The sequence below is a fragment of the Bos indicus genome, chromosome 17 (assembly GCF_029378745.1).
Source record: "Bos indicus isolate NIAB-ARS_2022 breed Sahiwal x Tharparkar chromosome 17, NIAB-ARS_B.indTharparkar_mat_pri_1.0, whole genome shotgun sequence".
Taxonomy (NCBI): Eukaryota; Metazoa; Chordata; class Mammalia; order Artiodactyla; family Bovidae; genus Bos; species Bos indicus.
In genome coordinates this window covers 4,426,174-4,442,897 of record NC_091776.1, presented here as the reverse complement: position 1 = coordinate 4,442,897, position 16,724 = coordinate 4,426,174, and the positions used below count along the sequence as shown (strand labels likewise).

Genomic DNA, 16,724 nt, shown 5'->3' with positions numbered 1-16,724 from the left:
CGTCGGGGTTCCCTCGTTGCTGTCTGAACACAGACCTGGTGCGCTTGTCGAGGGGCAGGGTCCCCCGGGGGCGGGGGGCGGGGAAGCTGCTGCTAGGGAGGAGACCTGGGCTCAGCGCGGAACAGGACCGGGTGGAAGCAAGGACTGGGGCCGTGGATCCTTGACCTTGCCATGAACTGAGCTCAGAGAAACGCCTCAGTACCTTCCGGGTTTCCAAGGCTGGTGCTAAATCCGCTCCTGTAGAATGGAGACCACGTCCGCCTGTCCCCACCGCTGAGGGCTCTAGGAGCCAGGTGGGGAAGGGGGTCCCGTCAGAGCCGCTCTCAGTCCTTTCCATGGACGATGTCACTGTGCACCCCCTCCCCCAGGAGGACGCGAACCTCTCTTCTCATCCCTGCTCTTGAGTCTCTGCTGCTGCTGCTAAGTCGCTTCAGTCGTGTCCGACTCTGTGCGAACCCATAGATGGCAGCCCACCAGGCTCCCCCGTCCCTGGGATTCTCCAGGCAAGAACACTGGAGTGGGTTGCCATTTCCTTCTCCAGTGCGTGAAAGTGAAAAAATAAAGTGAAGTCGCTCAGTCGTGTCCGACTCCTAGCGACCCCATGGACTGCAGCCCACCAGGCCCCTCCGTCCATGGGATTTTCCAGGCAAGAGCACTGGAGTGGGGTGCCATTGCCTTCTCTGGAAGGATCTGTATACGTATCACAGAATTATTTTTCAAAGGCCAAGGCTAGTTAGCTAACTTGTGTTCGCATGAATGCTGTCCAATTGACTAAGGAACCTAAAAGTTGGATGAGCCTCTGAGCAATGTGTCTATGTACCTTTAGGACTTGTATCAGTTAATCTGGGCATTAACTATCATTAATATTATTTCTAAGAAAATAAAATACATGTCTGGCTCAAAACTCCATTTTCAAGCAAGCATCTGGGGTGCTGGCAATGTTCTATTTCTTGGTCGGGATAGTGCTTACCCTTTGTGGTTTCTTGTAATAATCCATCAAGCTATTGTCTTAGAACTTGTGTACTTTTCTGTTTGTAATTTATACTTAAAAGCCCCCCTCCCTTAGGCCTCTGATTGAAGCCTAAATTCTTTTTGTTTTTATTTATTTTTAAATTTATTTTAATTGGTAGCTAATTACCTTACAATATTGTAATATTTGCCATAGATTCACATGAATCAGCCATGGGTGTACATGGTTTACACATGGTGTACATGTGTTCCACCCATAAAAGTTTATTTTTAAACAAACTATCAAATATAACCTTTTGGAAGTTAGGAGATAGAACATATTGGAATCCATTGTAAAGAACAGGAAAATGACTCAGTTGCCGTCATATTTTCTCCACATGTTGGCTAAAAGGACATTTAAAAAGAAAGTTTCATGATTCCTTCTTTCTTTCCACTTCTAATGCAAGAATTAGACATTAAACCACAATAGTACTAAGAAATGCAGTTCAGAAAAAGTCCCTTTTTTGTCTTTGTTTTCTCCAAGAAAGTTTTTTTGTTTGAAACTTCCAAAGTATGACACATATTTAAAGCATGCAAGGTTATGATGAATGAGGTTTGGCAAGGACTTGAGAACAATGATTACAGTCCTAGAGAGAGTTGTGCTGTATCTTGTTTTTCTAATAAGTTCTTCCTTAATATTTGGTTTTGAGGTGGTGGGTTCTGTGATATGGCCTGATGCATTCAGGAATGTCCCTAAAGACTCAGGTACATCTTTCCATGGCTAATGGATCCAGCCCAAGAAGATCAATATATCATCCTTTCAAGAAAACATTCTAAGGAAGTACGTTCTTACTCTAATGGAAGCCAGTAGCAATTTCCTTAAGTTTCCAATTGTTTTAAAACATCATTTTAGTGCTTATTTCCCTCTGATGACTTTATGTTTGATATAAAATTAATTGTTTAACCCCATTCAATTTCTTAGTTCCTGGACTCTAGTTGTAATTTTCATCCGTTTTTATTCCTCTGCCACAGAGGACCAAAGTGGCTTCAGGATGAGGGCCTTTCATGAAGAGACAAAAGAAGCCATGTTTTCCGATTCTTCCTTTAGTTTCTAACCCCTCCGTGTCTCAACATGAGATTCTTTGAGTTCTTTGATTGAGTTACCAGTATTCCTTTATTTGAGCTGACTTTCTTCCATTTCTACCTAATATCTCACCATTACCTCTGTGTTAGGCTGCCGTCGCAAAACACCACAGGCTGGGTGGCTTAAATAACAGAAATGAATTTTCTCTCAGTTCTGAAACTGGAAGTTCACGATCAAGGTGCCTCCAGGAGCAGGTTCTGATGCGAGCCCTCTTCCTGGTTAGCAGAAGCAGCCTGCTCACTGTCTGTACATGGCCTTTTTGCTCTGGAGAGAGAGAGAGCTCCCGTGTCCCTTCCTCTTCCTATAAGGACACTAATCCTATTGGACTAGGACCTCACCTATGACCTCATTTAACTTAATTACTTCCCTAAAAGGCCCCATGTCCAAACACCCCTGCAATAACTGGGGTAAGGGCTTCAAAATATGAATTTACGGGAGGGCACAGCTCAGTCCATAGCCTTACCAGAGTCACTGCTAAGTTGCTGCAGTCATGTCCAACTCTGTGCGACCCCATGGACAGCAGCCCACCAGGCTCCTCTGTCCACGGGATTCTCCAGGCAAGAATACTGGAGTGGGTTGCCATTTCCTTCTCCATATCAGAGTCACTACAATTAAAATTAAGCTTTGTTTCATGGACTTCCCTGGCGATCCAGTGGTTAGGACTCAGTACTTTCACTGCTAGGCTCAGGTTAAGTCCTCATTGGGGAACAGGGTCCAGCAAGCCAGACAGTATAGCCAAGAACAAACAAACAAAACTTTGTTTTCCTTTTCAAAGTAACATTTTTTAAATTAAACTTTTGTAAAACATTTTTGAGTTTCTGCTGACTGTACTAAGGGAATCCAGACATAAAGAAGACACAGACGTTCCTCAAGTAGATGCCTCCAGGAGTCTATAAAGTAATGAAAGAGATGAGTTGCATGCACAAAAACCCAAAATACCTTGGAGACTGGAGATAGTTTAAATAAAATGCAGTGTGCTATGGAATTCAGAGGAAAAGGGTATCTTCCTCCAAAGGCCACCACCTGACCTTCACAATCAGGGACAGGCAGGCTGTGGACTGGGGAAGCTGTAGACGAGACCACACCAGGCTCAGCGGACACCATGGAGGCAGGGAAGTGCAGTTCAGTTAAGACTGAGGAGTCAGGAGGGAACACTGTGGAGTCTGCTCTTATGGTATAAGTTCGGTATGCAGTTCGGTTGAGAATGAGGAGTCAGGACAGAACACTGTGGAGTCTGCTCTTATGGTATAAGTGAAAATGAAGTCACTCAGTCATGTCCAACTCTTTTCGACCCCACGGACTGTAGCCTACCAAGCTCCTCTGTCCATGGGATTCTCCAGGCAATAGTACTGGAGTGGATTGCCATTTCCTTCTCCAGGGGATCTTCCCGACCCAGGGATCAAACCCAGGTCTCCCGCATTGTAGACAGACGCTTTACCGTCTGAGCCACCAGGGAAATCAGCAGTCTTATGGTATAAGAGGAGGTTAATTCTGAAATCAGCACTTAAAAAGAGTCACTGAGTAAGTTGCCCTCGGCAGTCTGGACATTTGTCTCAATAACCCTAATACCAGCAGTTTTTCCTCCAGTGTTGCCACAGACCAGTTTCTCTGACTGAGCACCAGACAAAGTGTGTAGCTGGCTGTGTTGTGGGGGAGAGAGAAAAAAATGGAGGGAGGGAAAGAAAGAAGGGACGGAGAGAGGGAGAGAGAGAAAAATGAATGGGTGGGAGTGCATCTTTGAAAAATAAGGTCACACGGACCATGGCAGGATACTCACCCAAAGGGGGTCACAGAGCACCAAGACTGAGAGAACGGTAGATTATTTCCAAGTTTCCTCCTCCAAATATGTATTTCACTTACAACACTTGATGTAAATATATGAACTGGCAACACAAAGGAAATATTCATGGAAAGAAGCATATTTAAAATGTCCCCATCACTAATGATCAAGTAAAGACAAAATTTAAAATCATTGAATTACTATTTTCTCCTTATCAGATTAGCAAACATCTTAAAATAATACTGCTGGTGAAGGAGTGTGTCTCATGGCACACCTAACTAATGAGAATGTAAACTGGTACAGCCTTTCTAGAAAGTAATTGTGCAGTGTTTTGCTCTCTCTAGTGCCCCAGAAATGTTAATATACCTTGATTTGGTAATCCCACTTACAGGAATCTATGCTGATAATACAGAGGTGTCGACAAAGGTGTGTGTTTAAGAATTCCATTGAAGTTTAATTTATAATAATTGGAAGTTTAGAAGCAATCTAAATGTGAACATTTTGAAAACTGGTTGCATAAATGATATATAAATTAATGGAATACTCTTCAGCTGTTTAAAAATGTTTTCAAATAATTTTACTGATAAGTTTGCATAATATATGTTTTTTAAAACAAGTCTCAAAATCATGTATGTAATAAAAATATACTTGAGGAAAAAATTAAAAAATTATATTTATTTATATTACAAATATTTGTTATGCATACTACATGAATGGCAATGTATTTATCTGTAGGTAGTGGCCCTATAAATGATTTCTATTTTATTCTTTATACCTTACTGGGTTTTCCAAATTTTTAGATCATTTAATTGCTTTTTATTCAAAAATAGCATTTTAATAAAACCTGTTTCATCTTTTAGGGCCCAAGTCACCCTTTCATAAAGAATTTCCTGGACTAATAGGAAACAATCTCTAGCTTTTCTGTGATTCTTTTGTACTGGTGTTAACATATATGGTCTTGAATTGCAGCTGCTGTATGTATGACATTCATCCCAACTGGTTTGGGAGCTAGCAGAGAACAAGGACTATGGCTTAGAGGTCCTGAGTTTCTGAGCAAAAGCCCAGTTCTCCTTCCCCACCTTCCATAAAGCCTTTCCTGTTACTTGAAAAAGTGGGTGATTTCTTCTTCCCTTGAGTCTTCAAAACAGTTTTTTATGCCTCTTTTATTGGAGGCCCGTTCTGCTTTGGATGATAGTTAATTGTGTTTGTCTTGACCTTCTATTTGTCATCCAACTCCTGATTATGGGAAACAAATCTTATTCCTCTATGTGCCCAGAGCAGTACCTTGTATGATGTGTGTGCTCAGTAGACAGTTGGACCTGTGCCTATATGTGTATGGTGTTAGAGAATGTTCAACTTTCATTCTTCACATTTAGCTGTCCAGTTTTCCCTGCACCATTTATTGAAGAGACTGTCTTTTTTCCACTGCGTATTCTTACCTTGTTTGTCATAGATGAATTGACCATATGCACATGGATCCATTTCTGAGCTTTCTATCCTGCTGCATTGATCTGTGTCTGTTTTTGCATCAGTACCCTACTGGTTTGATGACTGTAGCTTTACAGTATAGTCTGAAGTCAGGGAGCTTGATTCCTCTAGCTCCAATTTCCTTTTGTGTGATTGCTGTGGTAATCTGCAGTGTCTTTTGTGTTTCCATAGAAATTAACAATTTTATTGTCCTAGTTCTGTGAAAAATGCCATTGGTAATTTGAGAGCACTGCATTGAATCTGTAGACTGCCTTGAATAGTATAGTCTTTTGATAATGTTGATTCTTCCAGTCCAAGAATATGATATATCTTTCCATCTCTGTGTCAGCTTCAATTTCTTTCATCAATGCCTTATAAGTTTTGAAGTACAGGGCTTTTGCCTCCTTAGGTAGGTTTATTCCTAGGCATTTTATTTTAATTGAAGGATAATTGCTTTACAGAATTTTGTTGTTTTCTGTCAAACATCAGCATGAATCAATAGGTATACATATGTCCCCTCCCTCCCATCACCCTCCCCACCCCACCCCTCTAGGTTGATACAGAGCCCCTGTTTGAGTTCCCTGAGTCATACAGCAAATTCCCATTGGCTATCTATTTTACATATGGTAATGTAAGTGTCCATGTATTTTATTTTTGATGTGATGGTAAATGGGATTATTTCCTTTATTTCTCTTTCTGATCTTTTGTTGTTAGTGTATAGAAATGTGACAGATTTCTGTGTATGGACCTATAACTGAATGAACATGGGCTCTTTCCAGCTGTTTCCAACAGTACCCAGCAGTCAGTGCCTGCTCTGAGGAGTTGAATACTGCTCTACAGGCAGAGGAGCAGAAGGCGAGGTTAGAGATGTCCCAAAGCACTGGGCAGTAGCAGTCAGGAAGCCCAGCCCTCCACAAGAATCTGCCAGGGAATACCTTCAACTTAGACACATGATGTGTCAAATACTACTCTTTACTTCCTCTCTGGGTCCTGAGAACTTTATCTGTGAAGTTTTACCTTCTCTCACCGTTTCACAAACTTGTAGAGATTAATTAATTCCTCAAAGAATCCCATTTCTCCAATCATAAATTGAACACCATAGATTTGCCCTGCAACCCATTTCGGATCCCCCAGAGGTGTTCATTTAGAGAAAAGATTAAAATCAAGGACTGCATAAATATAATTTTAGAAGAAAACAAAGTAAGGAAATAAGGCATAAGATTAAGTTCCTTTGAACATGTGTTTACTGTGCTGCAAGTTTTCACAAAGCCTTGTCTTGGGCGCTGAGGATGATCCAAAGATTAAACAGGACATCAATCTCATTCATTAGATTCCGAGAGACTATAGCCTTATAGCAGGAAGGGAAGGACTGGAGAGGGATGGAGGCATATGTGTGTTTGGGGTGGGGGCGGGGGGTACCGTACAGGACTGCAGTCTGGGGTGGGACCAGAGAGAGATGAGAAATAATTGGGTGGTGGAGACACAAGAGACTTGGATTCAATCCCTGGGTTGGGTAGATCCCTGGAGGAGGGCACTGGCAACCCACCCAGTATTCGTGCCTGGGGAATCCTACGGACAAAAGAGCCAGTGGGCTACAGTATCCACGGGGTCGCAAAAGAGTCGCACACGAGGGTCCTGAGCACAATTTGCTACATTTGTATGGGGGTGGGGGGTGGGCAGCAGTTCCCACCACCACCACCAAGCAATTTTCTGCAACACCAGCAGGGTGTCCTACAGTTCAATTCAGTTCTGACACTGATCGCTGGAGAGCGAGCGCATCAGAGCCCACAGGCCAAGGGTTTGGTCTCACAAGATCGCACCCTCCACTCCCCCACCTACCGCCACTCCCTTCTGAAGCCAGTCACAAGGCCAGGTTAGCACCTGTGCTTCTGGTCCACCAGCTATAGGTGGGGGTTTAAATGACCCCCTCCTTAGGGTCAGTTCACTTGCTAGAGCAGCTCACAGCACTCAGAGAAACGCTTTACTTACTAGATCACCAGTATTATGGAAGGATATAACTCAGGAAGAGATGGGTGGAGAGAGACACGGGGCGAGGGCGGGGGAAGGCTGAGGAGCCTCGGGGCCTCTCCAGGGACACTCCTCTCCCTGAATCTCCGTGTGCTGCCCAGCCTGGTTCTCAGAACTATGTCCTTGTGAGTTTTTGTGGAGGCTTCATTGCATAGGCATGATTGGTTAAATCACAGGTCAGTGGAAACTGATCAACCTCCAGCCCTTCTCTCCTCCCTAGAAGTCAGGGTGTGGGACTGAGCATTCCAGCCAGCCTCTATCCTTCCGGTGTGATCCACCAAGTCACCTCATTAACATAACAAGACACACTTATGGGTCTTATCACTCAGGACAGTTCAAGGGTTTTAGGAAGCTCTGTGCCAGAAATGGAACGAAGACCGAATGTGTACTTCTTCTTATAAATCACAATATCATAGAGTGGGATTCAGATAAAATAGGGAAGGCTTTAGGAAAAATAACAAAACCCAAAGTTCTAAGTCAGTAATGGATATAAGATGTGATATGAGACAGGTTGTTTTGGGGGGAAAAAATGGTATTTAACCCAACCCAGTGCATCTGTCAATGTTCTTAGATACTGACAATGCTACTCTAGTTAGTTTGAGCATGAAGAGAATTTATTAAAGAATTTTATTAAAACACCCTCAAGACAGTGAAAGAATAACCTACAGGATGAGAGGAAATATTCTCAAATCATTTTCCATTAAGAGACTTATTTCCAGGATATAAAAATTAAACACTAAAAGATAAATTTAAAAAGACAATTAAGAATGGGCAAAGAATGATGGTTGCACAACAATGTGAATAAATGTACTTAATATCACTGAACTGTGCACTTAAAAATGATTAAAGTGCTTATTATTGTGGATTTTTTTTTAGCAAATTTACAAAAATTCGAATGGGTATGGTGCAGAAAGGGGGACCCCTTCCAGGGCCTGAGGGTTGGCTCTTGCCTAACACTTGGAAATGAATTGTTCAGAGAGACCCTCGTGCTGACAAAGCAAGAGCATTTATCGGAAAAGGGGCGCGTGGGCAGAGAGCAAGAGGGCAGGGGGACCCGGGAGGACTGCGCTCCACGTGCCTCAGTCTCAGGTGAGCCACCTAACCCCACCTAACCCCCTAACCCGGGTTAGGTGCTGGGTTACCTCTGGCCAGTCATTCTGACTCAGGGCTCTTCCGAGGGGAACAAGCATCACTCAGGATGGATCCTAGCGAGAAGGATTCTGGGAGCTTGGCCGGACATATGAACTGGCATCTCCTCTGTCCTTTGGACCTGTTCTGAATTCTTCTGGTTGGTGGCAGCCTCTTGGTTTCAAGTTCTTTACCAGAAGCTCCTGTTGCAGGATGACTCGTGCAGGTGGTTACTATGGTGCCTGGCCAGGTCAGGTGGTTTGGAACAGTTCCCCTAACACGTAAAGGATTTTAATAGACATTTTTTCAGAGATGATACACAAATGGTCAAGAAGCACATGAAAAGATATTCAGCATAATTAGTCATTACGAAAATGCCAGTCAAAACCACAATGAGATACCACTTTATGCCCACTAGGAGATTAGAACCCTAATGTATTTCTAGTGATAGTGTAACATGATGTAACTGCTTTAGAAAACAGTCTGGCAGTTCCTCAAATTTTTCAACATAGAATTATCCTATGACCCAGTATTCTCCTAGATATATACCCAAGATAAATGAAAATATATGTTCATACAAAAACGTGCACACAAATGTTTAAACAGCATTATTCATACTAGCCAAAAAGTGAAAACAATCCACTGATGAACCAATAAACGAAATGTAGTATATCCAGACAATGAAATATTATTTGGCAATACAAGGAATGATGCACTCATTCGTGCTACAATACGGATAAATCTTAAAAAATTTTTTCATCAGTTAAAGAAGCCAGAACCAAAAACAAAAAGACCACATGGTATATGCCTCCATTCATGTGGAATGCCCAGAACAGGCAAATCCCTAGAGACACAAAGTAGATTAGTGGTGGCTCGGGGCTGGGAGGAGGGGGAAATGGGGAGTGATCACAGGTTTCTCTTCAGGGTGATGAAAACGTCCTGGACGTAGAGAGTGGACTTAGATGCTTGCACAACCTTGTGAATATACTAAAAGCCACTGGGTTGTACCCTTTTTTTGAAGATTCATTTTTTAAAAATTGAAGTATAGTTGATTTACAGTGTTGTGTTACTTTCAGTGTCTAGCAAAGAGATTCAGTCATATACACACACATATATGTATCTTGTTGGTTATCTAGCATCTATATATGGATTACACAGTTTAAATGGATGAATTTTATAGTGTGTGAATTATATCTCAATAAAGCCAGTTATGTTTTTTTTTTTTTCAAGACTATTACATGGCTCAGAGAATCTCCGAGAAATCCAGAGAATTAGACTTAGAGGTTACCCCACTGAGAACGATGCCTACATTGTGTCACAGGAAGGTTCCCGTATGAGCCCAGCACTGTTCCTCTGGGCACGTGCATCTTGGGCCTTCACCCCTGCTGGCCCTGGGCCTCCATATCTTTCTACCAGATTCCACCACCTCACAGAAAGCAGCGTCCTTGGAGTCTGCTTTCCCATATGGCTTTCATCCAGACTGAAGCCTAGCAACTATCCACCCGACTGCCAGAGCCTAGGCCACGGTGTCGAGCCCCGGCCGTAAAGGAGGCTGAGAAAGCAGGCTGGGCGTGGGGACGAGTCAAACTGATGTCCACTACCCCCAGTTCCCTCCGGGAGTTTGCTGGATAATGATGGGGTTTTTTAGATTTATTTTTTATTTTTTGAGGTCCTGTGCGGCTTGCAGGACCTTAGGTTCCCAACCAGGGATCATATCCAGGCCCCGGCACTGACAGCACTGAGTCCTAACGACTGGACCTCCAGGTAATTCCCTGGGCAATGATTTTAAGATCACAAAATATTGGAGCAAAGTATTTGAAGCTCATGTGTTCTGACCATTTGGTCCAATGACTAGCACACTGCCAGAGGCAATGGCGATTTCTAGCTCTGTCTGGCCTGACTTGGGAAGCACTTGGTGATGTTGATGGCTCCTCTCAACACGTCTCTTCATTGTGTCATCCTTCTTGTACCTTCTAATCGTCTTTTTCTCACTTTCCACCCAGAGCTGCTCTTTTAGCCACTTCAAACTGGTGTTTCTCTACAACTCCGTATTGAATCCCACTCGATAACTTAATTTGCACTGTGAATGTTATGGGTTGAATTGTGTCCCACTAAAATCCCTCTGTTGAAATCCTCACAGCCAGTACCACAGAATGTGACTTTATATGCAAATACAATTTCAAAATAGATAGAAATAAGGGCAGATGTAACTGGTTACAATGAGTTAATACTGGAGTGGCTGCTACTGCTAAGTCACTTCAGTCGGGTCGGACTCTGTGCGACCCCATAGACGGCAGCCCACCAGGCTCCCCTGTCCCTGGGATTCTCCAGGCAAGAACACTGGAGTGGGTTGCCATTTCCTTCTCCAACGCATGAAAGTGAAAAGTGAAAGTGAAGTCGCTCAGTTGTGTCCGACCCTCAGCGACCCCATGGACTGCAGCCTTCTAGGTTCCTCCATCCACGGGATTTTCCAGGCAAGAGTACTGGAGTGGGGTGCCATTGCCTTCTCCGATACTGGAGTGGGGTGACCTCTAATCCAGTATCCAGGGTGCATGCTGAGTCCCTTCAGTCCTGTCTAACTCTGTGCAACACTATGGACTGTAGCCCGTTAGGCTCAGTTGTCCATGGGATTCACCAGGAAAGGAATACTGCAGTGGGTTGCCCTCTTCTAAGGGATCTTCCCGCCCCAGGGATCAAACCTGCGTCTCTTAAGTCTCATCTCTTGCCTTGGCAGGCAGGCTCTTTACAACGAGCACCACCTGGGAAGCCCCAATCCAGTATCACAGGTGTTTTTATAGAAAGGGGACAATTGGACGCAGACCCTCACACAGGGAGAAGGTCCTGTGATTGAAGTTATCCTGCCACAAGTCAGGAACTATCAGAAGCCAGGGGAGAGTCCTGGCACAGATCCTTCCCTGGGGCCCTCAAGGGAGCATGGCTCTGTTCACCCACTGAACTTGGATCTTTAGCCTCTAGAACTGTGAGACAATAAATTTCTGTTGTTTAAGCCACTCCGTTGGTGGTATGGAAGCTCTAACAAATGTTGTGTATTTCCTTTACTCCTGTACTTACCTTCTTCTAAGTGGTGTGTGTTTGCATGTTCAGTTGCTCAGTTGTGTCCAACTCTTTGCAACCCTATAGACTAGGGCCCACCAGGCTCCTCTGACGATGGGATTCTCCAGGCAAGAATACTGGAGTGGGTTGCCATCTCTTCCTCCAGGGGATCTTCCGGACCCAGGAATTGAACCAGCGTCTCCTTGCGCCACCTGCGTTGGCAGGCAGATTCTTTTACCACTGAGGCATCTGGGAAGCCCTCTTATAAATGGAAAATGGTCTAATTTATATTTTTAGCCCGTAATACCCCAAATACTGCATAGGTCCATGTGGCAGCCTTGCCTGCTGCAACATTTGCAGTTGGATAGCCCACAGAAACCAGAAACCACTTGTTTCCTCGTCTTCATTTGTCTCTCGGTGAGGGGCACCCTCCATCTACCCCGCTGGCCATGTCAGAAGCCTGAGTGCCTGCCTACAACTCTGCTCCCCCTTGCGTCTTGGCAACAAATCCTAAAGGTTCCACCTGTGGCACATCTTTGGAGTACTTCTCATCCATCCCAGCCCCACCTCCACTCCTTTCCTAGACGGTCTTCCTTCTAGATACCTTCCACAACCGATCTCTCTGAAACGCAAATCAAATCAAGTCACTTATCTGCTTTAAAATTCTTCAGAGAGGCCTCGCCGTGTGCAAAGGTCAGAATGAGCCAATAAGATCTTTATGATCTGACTCCTTGCTGTCCTGCATAATTCCGTCTCTCACCATTGCACCTCTCATCTGCTTTCTGCAGTCATTCAGATGTTCAGATCTTCTTCCTCTTCATTCCACCTGATGCCCGTTCAGTCTTCAGAACTCAATGGCAGCCTCCTCTGGGGAAGCCTGCCTTGATTTCCAGCATGATTCAAAACCCATTTCAGTGTTCCTGTAACCCTCTGGACATGGACTATTACAGCAGTTTCACAACCGCTGAAATCATTGGTTTCCACTCCCCTTCCCCTGCCCTGCTACTAGTTAGGCACTTTCGAGTAGAGACCTCAGGTTTTTTCCGTCAGTGTTTCCCCAGCCTCGTGCCTGGCACAGAGGAGGCACACAAATGTTTCTAGGCGGAAGGAAGGGGAGGGGACGGAGCGGGGAGATTCCCTACCTCGATCTAATTTACAGAATAAAATGGAAGACCTTGAGACAGTAATTTCTCCTCGTTTTCCGTGCTCATTGTCAGAATTTACTTAAACGCAGAGATGTTTTTTTCCTTCTCTGCCTTTGGGGGTTGTGATCGCTTTGAATAATGAGCCATTCTGTTCTGGAGGCTGGCCCTTTACAGCCGCGTCAAACTGAAGTCATTCCCCCGAAGGGACAGACTTTGCAGCGTGTTTACAGAGCTGGGGGAGGAAGCGTGCGCGGGAGCAGCCCCGAGGACCGCGCCCACCCTTCCTGCCCCAGGACTGCGATCTGCCCTCCCCCGGGAGCCGGCCGCCGAGCCCGCAGTCTGCGCGCGTGGGAAGCTGTCTGGACAGGGGCGCCGCATTGCGTGCGCTTCGCCTGCCTTTTGTGCGGGGATTAGCGCCGCGCCGGGGCCGGGAAAGCGGCGGGCGCCGGGCGGCGCGTAATCCAGGATTTGCCGGGGCCGCGCGGTTGATGGAAAACAGATGTCTCAGCCCCGGGCCTGAGCACGGGATGGAAGTGACCGACCCGAGAGCCTGTTGGAAGCGAGGACGCCGAGTCCAGGCCCTCGGGGATCCAGCGGAGAGGCGGCGCTCCCTCGGCTCGTCCGCTTTCGCAGCTTTAGCCTAGAGCCCGAAATCGCCGGCGGGTGCGCGGCTTCAGCCGCCGCGGGCCGCGCACGCCGCTCCAGTCGCCGAGCGCGTCGCCGTCGCGCGGTAAGTCGTGGTTGCTGGACGGCGGCCCGCGCTGCGCGTGGGCGGCTGCGCCCGTGGGCTGGGCCGCGTCACCCGGAGCCGCCCCTCCGGGCGCCGGCTCGGAGATCGCGGTGCGCGGAGCCGGCGGAGACTCGGCTTCCGGGCCCTGGTCCGCCGGCCGGGGCGGGGGCTGTTGCTGCGGGAGCCGGGAACCCGCCGCCCGCCCCGCGCCTGCCCCGCTCTCCGGGGGCCCGGACCCTCCGCCAGTCCGGAAAGGGGCGAGCCCAGCTCGCTTTTCTCGTCATTTTGCAACTGAGAGAAAAAGATATTCTGTAACCTTACAGCGCGCGATTTAATAACTGTCGAAAAGATGGATTTCCTTCTCTGTGTCTCGTTACATTTCGGTTGTTTTCCTCCAACCAACTCCTGAAACCGGGTTCCTTCCTAATTAGCTTCCACTCTGATCCTCTGCCCAAGTTGATACTGTAAGTCTGGCTTCTTGGAGGAGAGAGATGTTGATTTTTGAGGGTTTTCTGCGCTTTTGTGGATTGATACCTTCTGAAAATACATGCCCCATGTTGAAAACCGCATGGTGCAGACAAATTAGGTAAGAGTGGGAGTGGGGAGGAAGGCTGGTCTCATAAAGCGCCTGTCAGATCCCATGTTTCTATGAACCCTAAATTAGTTTCCACCTGTAATCCAATCCCACAGGAAGCTAGTTCTCTCTCCACCCTTCCCCTCCCCTCAGGATTCACCAACCTTAAGAGCAGAGACAGCTTTAGATTCAAATGCTTTTTAAGTGGTTAATTTTAAGCACCTAGACATCCAAAGAGTAGGTGAGCCCCTCGGGTGGGAGGGACTATTGTCATAGGAACAACGCTCACCAATGCTTTTTTTGTAACTTTTGCATCAATCCATAGGATATAGGGTGGGTTTGTTGCGCGACTCGTTGGTGTTTCCGGGTCCTTTACCGTGCTTGCTGGGTTCACTACCTGTCGTTCTCTTGACCTCCGGTCTCAGATGGCCACGTGATTTCATCCCTGGTAAATTTAGTTGCCTTTGGATTGAAAGGAACAAAAGAGCAGAAATGACTCAGAACCCTTGGGCTACCACAACCTGAACCAAAGATGCGAAGGATTTGATTGAGTTCTTTATGACGCACATTACCTTGTTTCCTTCCTCTTCAAATATATCTAGCAATTAAGAGTCAATAATGGATGCGAATTTGAGGAGACTCCAGGAGGTAGTGGAGGACAGAGGAGCCCGGCATGCTGCAGTCCATGGAGTCCCAAAGAGTCAGACACAACCTAGCTGCTGAACAACAAACAACAACAATTTTAAAAGAAAACTACCTCCTTCCTCCCTTAGGGTAAACCCAGATTTGGTTGAGTGGGGCATGGCCGCTTACACTAAGGAAGTGTCTTCATGGTGGAGATAATTCATATTTTGGGCTGGGGAGGGGTGGGACTGCACCAGTCTCACTCACGCCCACGTTTGTACATTCTTTTCTGTGGACCCTACCTTTTTCTTTCCACCATTTTTTATACTGTCTTATTTAGGTACATACCATGACTCTATTTTGGCTCATGGAATCTAGGATATCTACCTTTTAGAGGCAAGTTTGTTTAGCTGACTGTGTCCCCTTATCAGTATTAGAACATTTTCCCAAATCCTGCATTTGTTTTCCTGGAAAACTCTTTATCAAATCCTCCATTGGAAATTCCATTGTATCTTTCAAAAGTAAACCTGACCCAGGGATTGAACCAGTGTCTCCTGCATTGCCGGCAAATTCTTTACCATCTGAGCAACCAGGGAAGCCGTATGTGCCATAGGTCTTGAATTATTTTTCTTGTATCATCATTTTCATGTTGACTTGCATGGTTTCCTGATTGCCTGATCAGCTTTTTGTTCCTGCTTCATATTGAAACACAAATGGAAAGAACTTCTCACCTTTCTTCTCACATTTCTTCACACTGAACAGAGCATACGCACTGACCTTTTATTTGGTTAGTCCTTGGCTTGAATTCTGTCCTTGGAATTTCTGTCCACTGCTTGCTTTAGAAAGAGGCTGGATATTTACCCTGGGGCTCAGGCGTGATATGTTTATTTGGCCTTGTCTGAGCAGCAGTAACTCATCACCACTCCAGCTATTGCTTGATGAGAATTCGGCCTACTCAACAGAGATATAACCCAGTCTGGTAATTGGCACTTTCAAAGTGCCATCCTGAAATCCTAAAACCTGGGAAGATAACATGATCAGAACCTTCTCCTTCTCTTATTACTGAAAATGACACTGCTTGGTTTGCAATAAATCCATCTTGGATTGTAAATCCCCCAAAGATGACCTTAGTTTGATTTGCACAGGTTCTGAAGGTTGATGCTGGCAGGTGTTGGCAGGGTGCTTGATGCTGCTGCTAATGAGGCAGATAGAAATGGTCATGGTTTTCCTTTGGGGTTTCATGAGAAAATACCTTCATGGATATCTGTTTGCGAGGCCTCTCTGAGACTGTTATCTTAAATATTTTGCGTCAGAGCTGAGGCTCTGTCGTTTTCCATCACCAGCATTATTTCTTATCCTCTTAGATATCAGACCTTAAGACTGGCCTGCCTGTTGACAGGTCTAAAAAAGTCAGTGCCAGTTATCTAAGAGTTTAGTTTATTTTCTCTGCAAGAAAATGGTAAGTCTTTGATATGGCTAGTATTTGTTCCTAGAGTTAGAAGAATTGGTAAATGCAGCCTTCAAGATAAGTAGCTAGAGAGGAAATGAAGGGGAGGAAATCTAATGACACTGAGCGAATTGTTTAGCAGCCACTCAGCTTTTATGTAATTTTGAAGAGTGGAGTGGTAATTCCACCTCAGAAATTGAGCTCGTTGGCAAATATGGACACTGGCTCCTTGCTATGTAAAACTGTTAGTTTTGCATATCCTCTCTTTGAATCTCATCTTGATCCTAGAACTGAAATATCCTCTCCCTAGAATTTACAATACTTTCTTTTTTTTCATAACATACTGGATGTCTGGATGAAATTTATTTAGGCAGAAGAGCTGGCCAGAAAGATTAGGATGTGTCCTTGAGTCAAACAAAAACACTGTGTCGGTCAGCATTTTTATTCATTTATGACAGTGTAGAAGGTCTCAGATAGAAGCTGTGGAACTGGTTCACTTCCGCCCTACCTGCAGTACAATGATCAACATGCAGACTTCTGGCACCAGAGCAATTTGCACAAATATGCTGGAGGCAGTTGGAGTTCTGGAAGTTGATTAGCCATTTAAATCACTATATCTTTGTGGGAAATGTTTTTCAGGTTTCAGAACGTCTGC

At 45.3% G+C, this 16,724-nt stretch overlaps 1 protein-coding gene and 1 long non-coding RNA gene across 7 annotated transcripts in view; one reads left to right on the top strand and one right to left on the bottom strand.

The window, feature by feature from the left end:
* Positions 1–16,724, top strand: part of TRIM2 (tripartite motif containing 2) — a 186,734-nt gene that overhangs the window by 64,661 nt on the left and 105,349 nt on the right. The window contains exon 1 of one of the 6 annotated variants that reach the window (XM_070770108.1): positions 13,291–13,424. The exons of 4 other annotated variants lie outside the window; for them this stretch is intronic. The gene's annotated coding sequence lies outside the window, so the exon portion shown is untranslated. Of the gene's footprint in view, positions 1–13,290; positions 13,425–16,724 lie in introns of those variants that run through there. One more of the 6 variants, XM_070770107.1, reaches the window with a different exon arrangement.
* LOC139176817 (uncharacterized) lies at positions 7,960–12,649 on the bottom strand. The gene is made up of 2 exons (XR_011561282.1): positions 11,568–12,649; positions 7,960–8,769 (listed from the first exon to the last, which is right to left on the bottom strand). It is a non-coding gene; the product is annotated as an uncharacterized lncRNA (long non-coding RNA).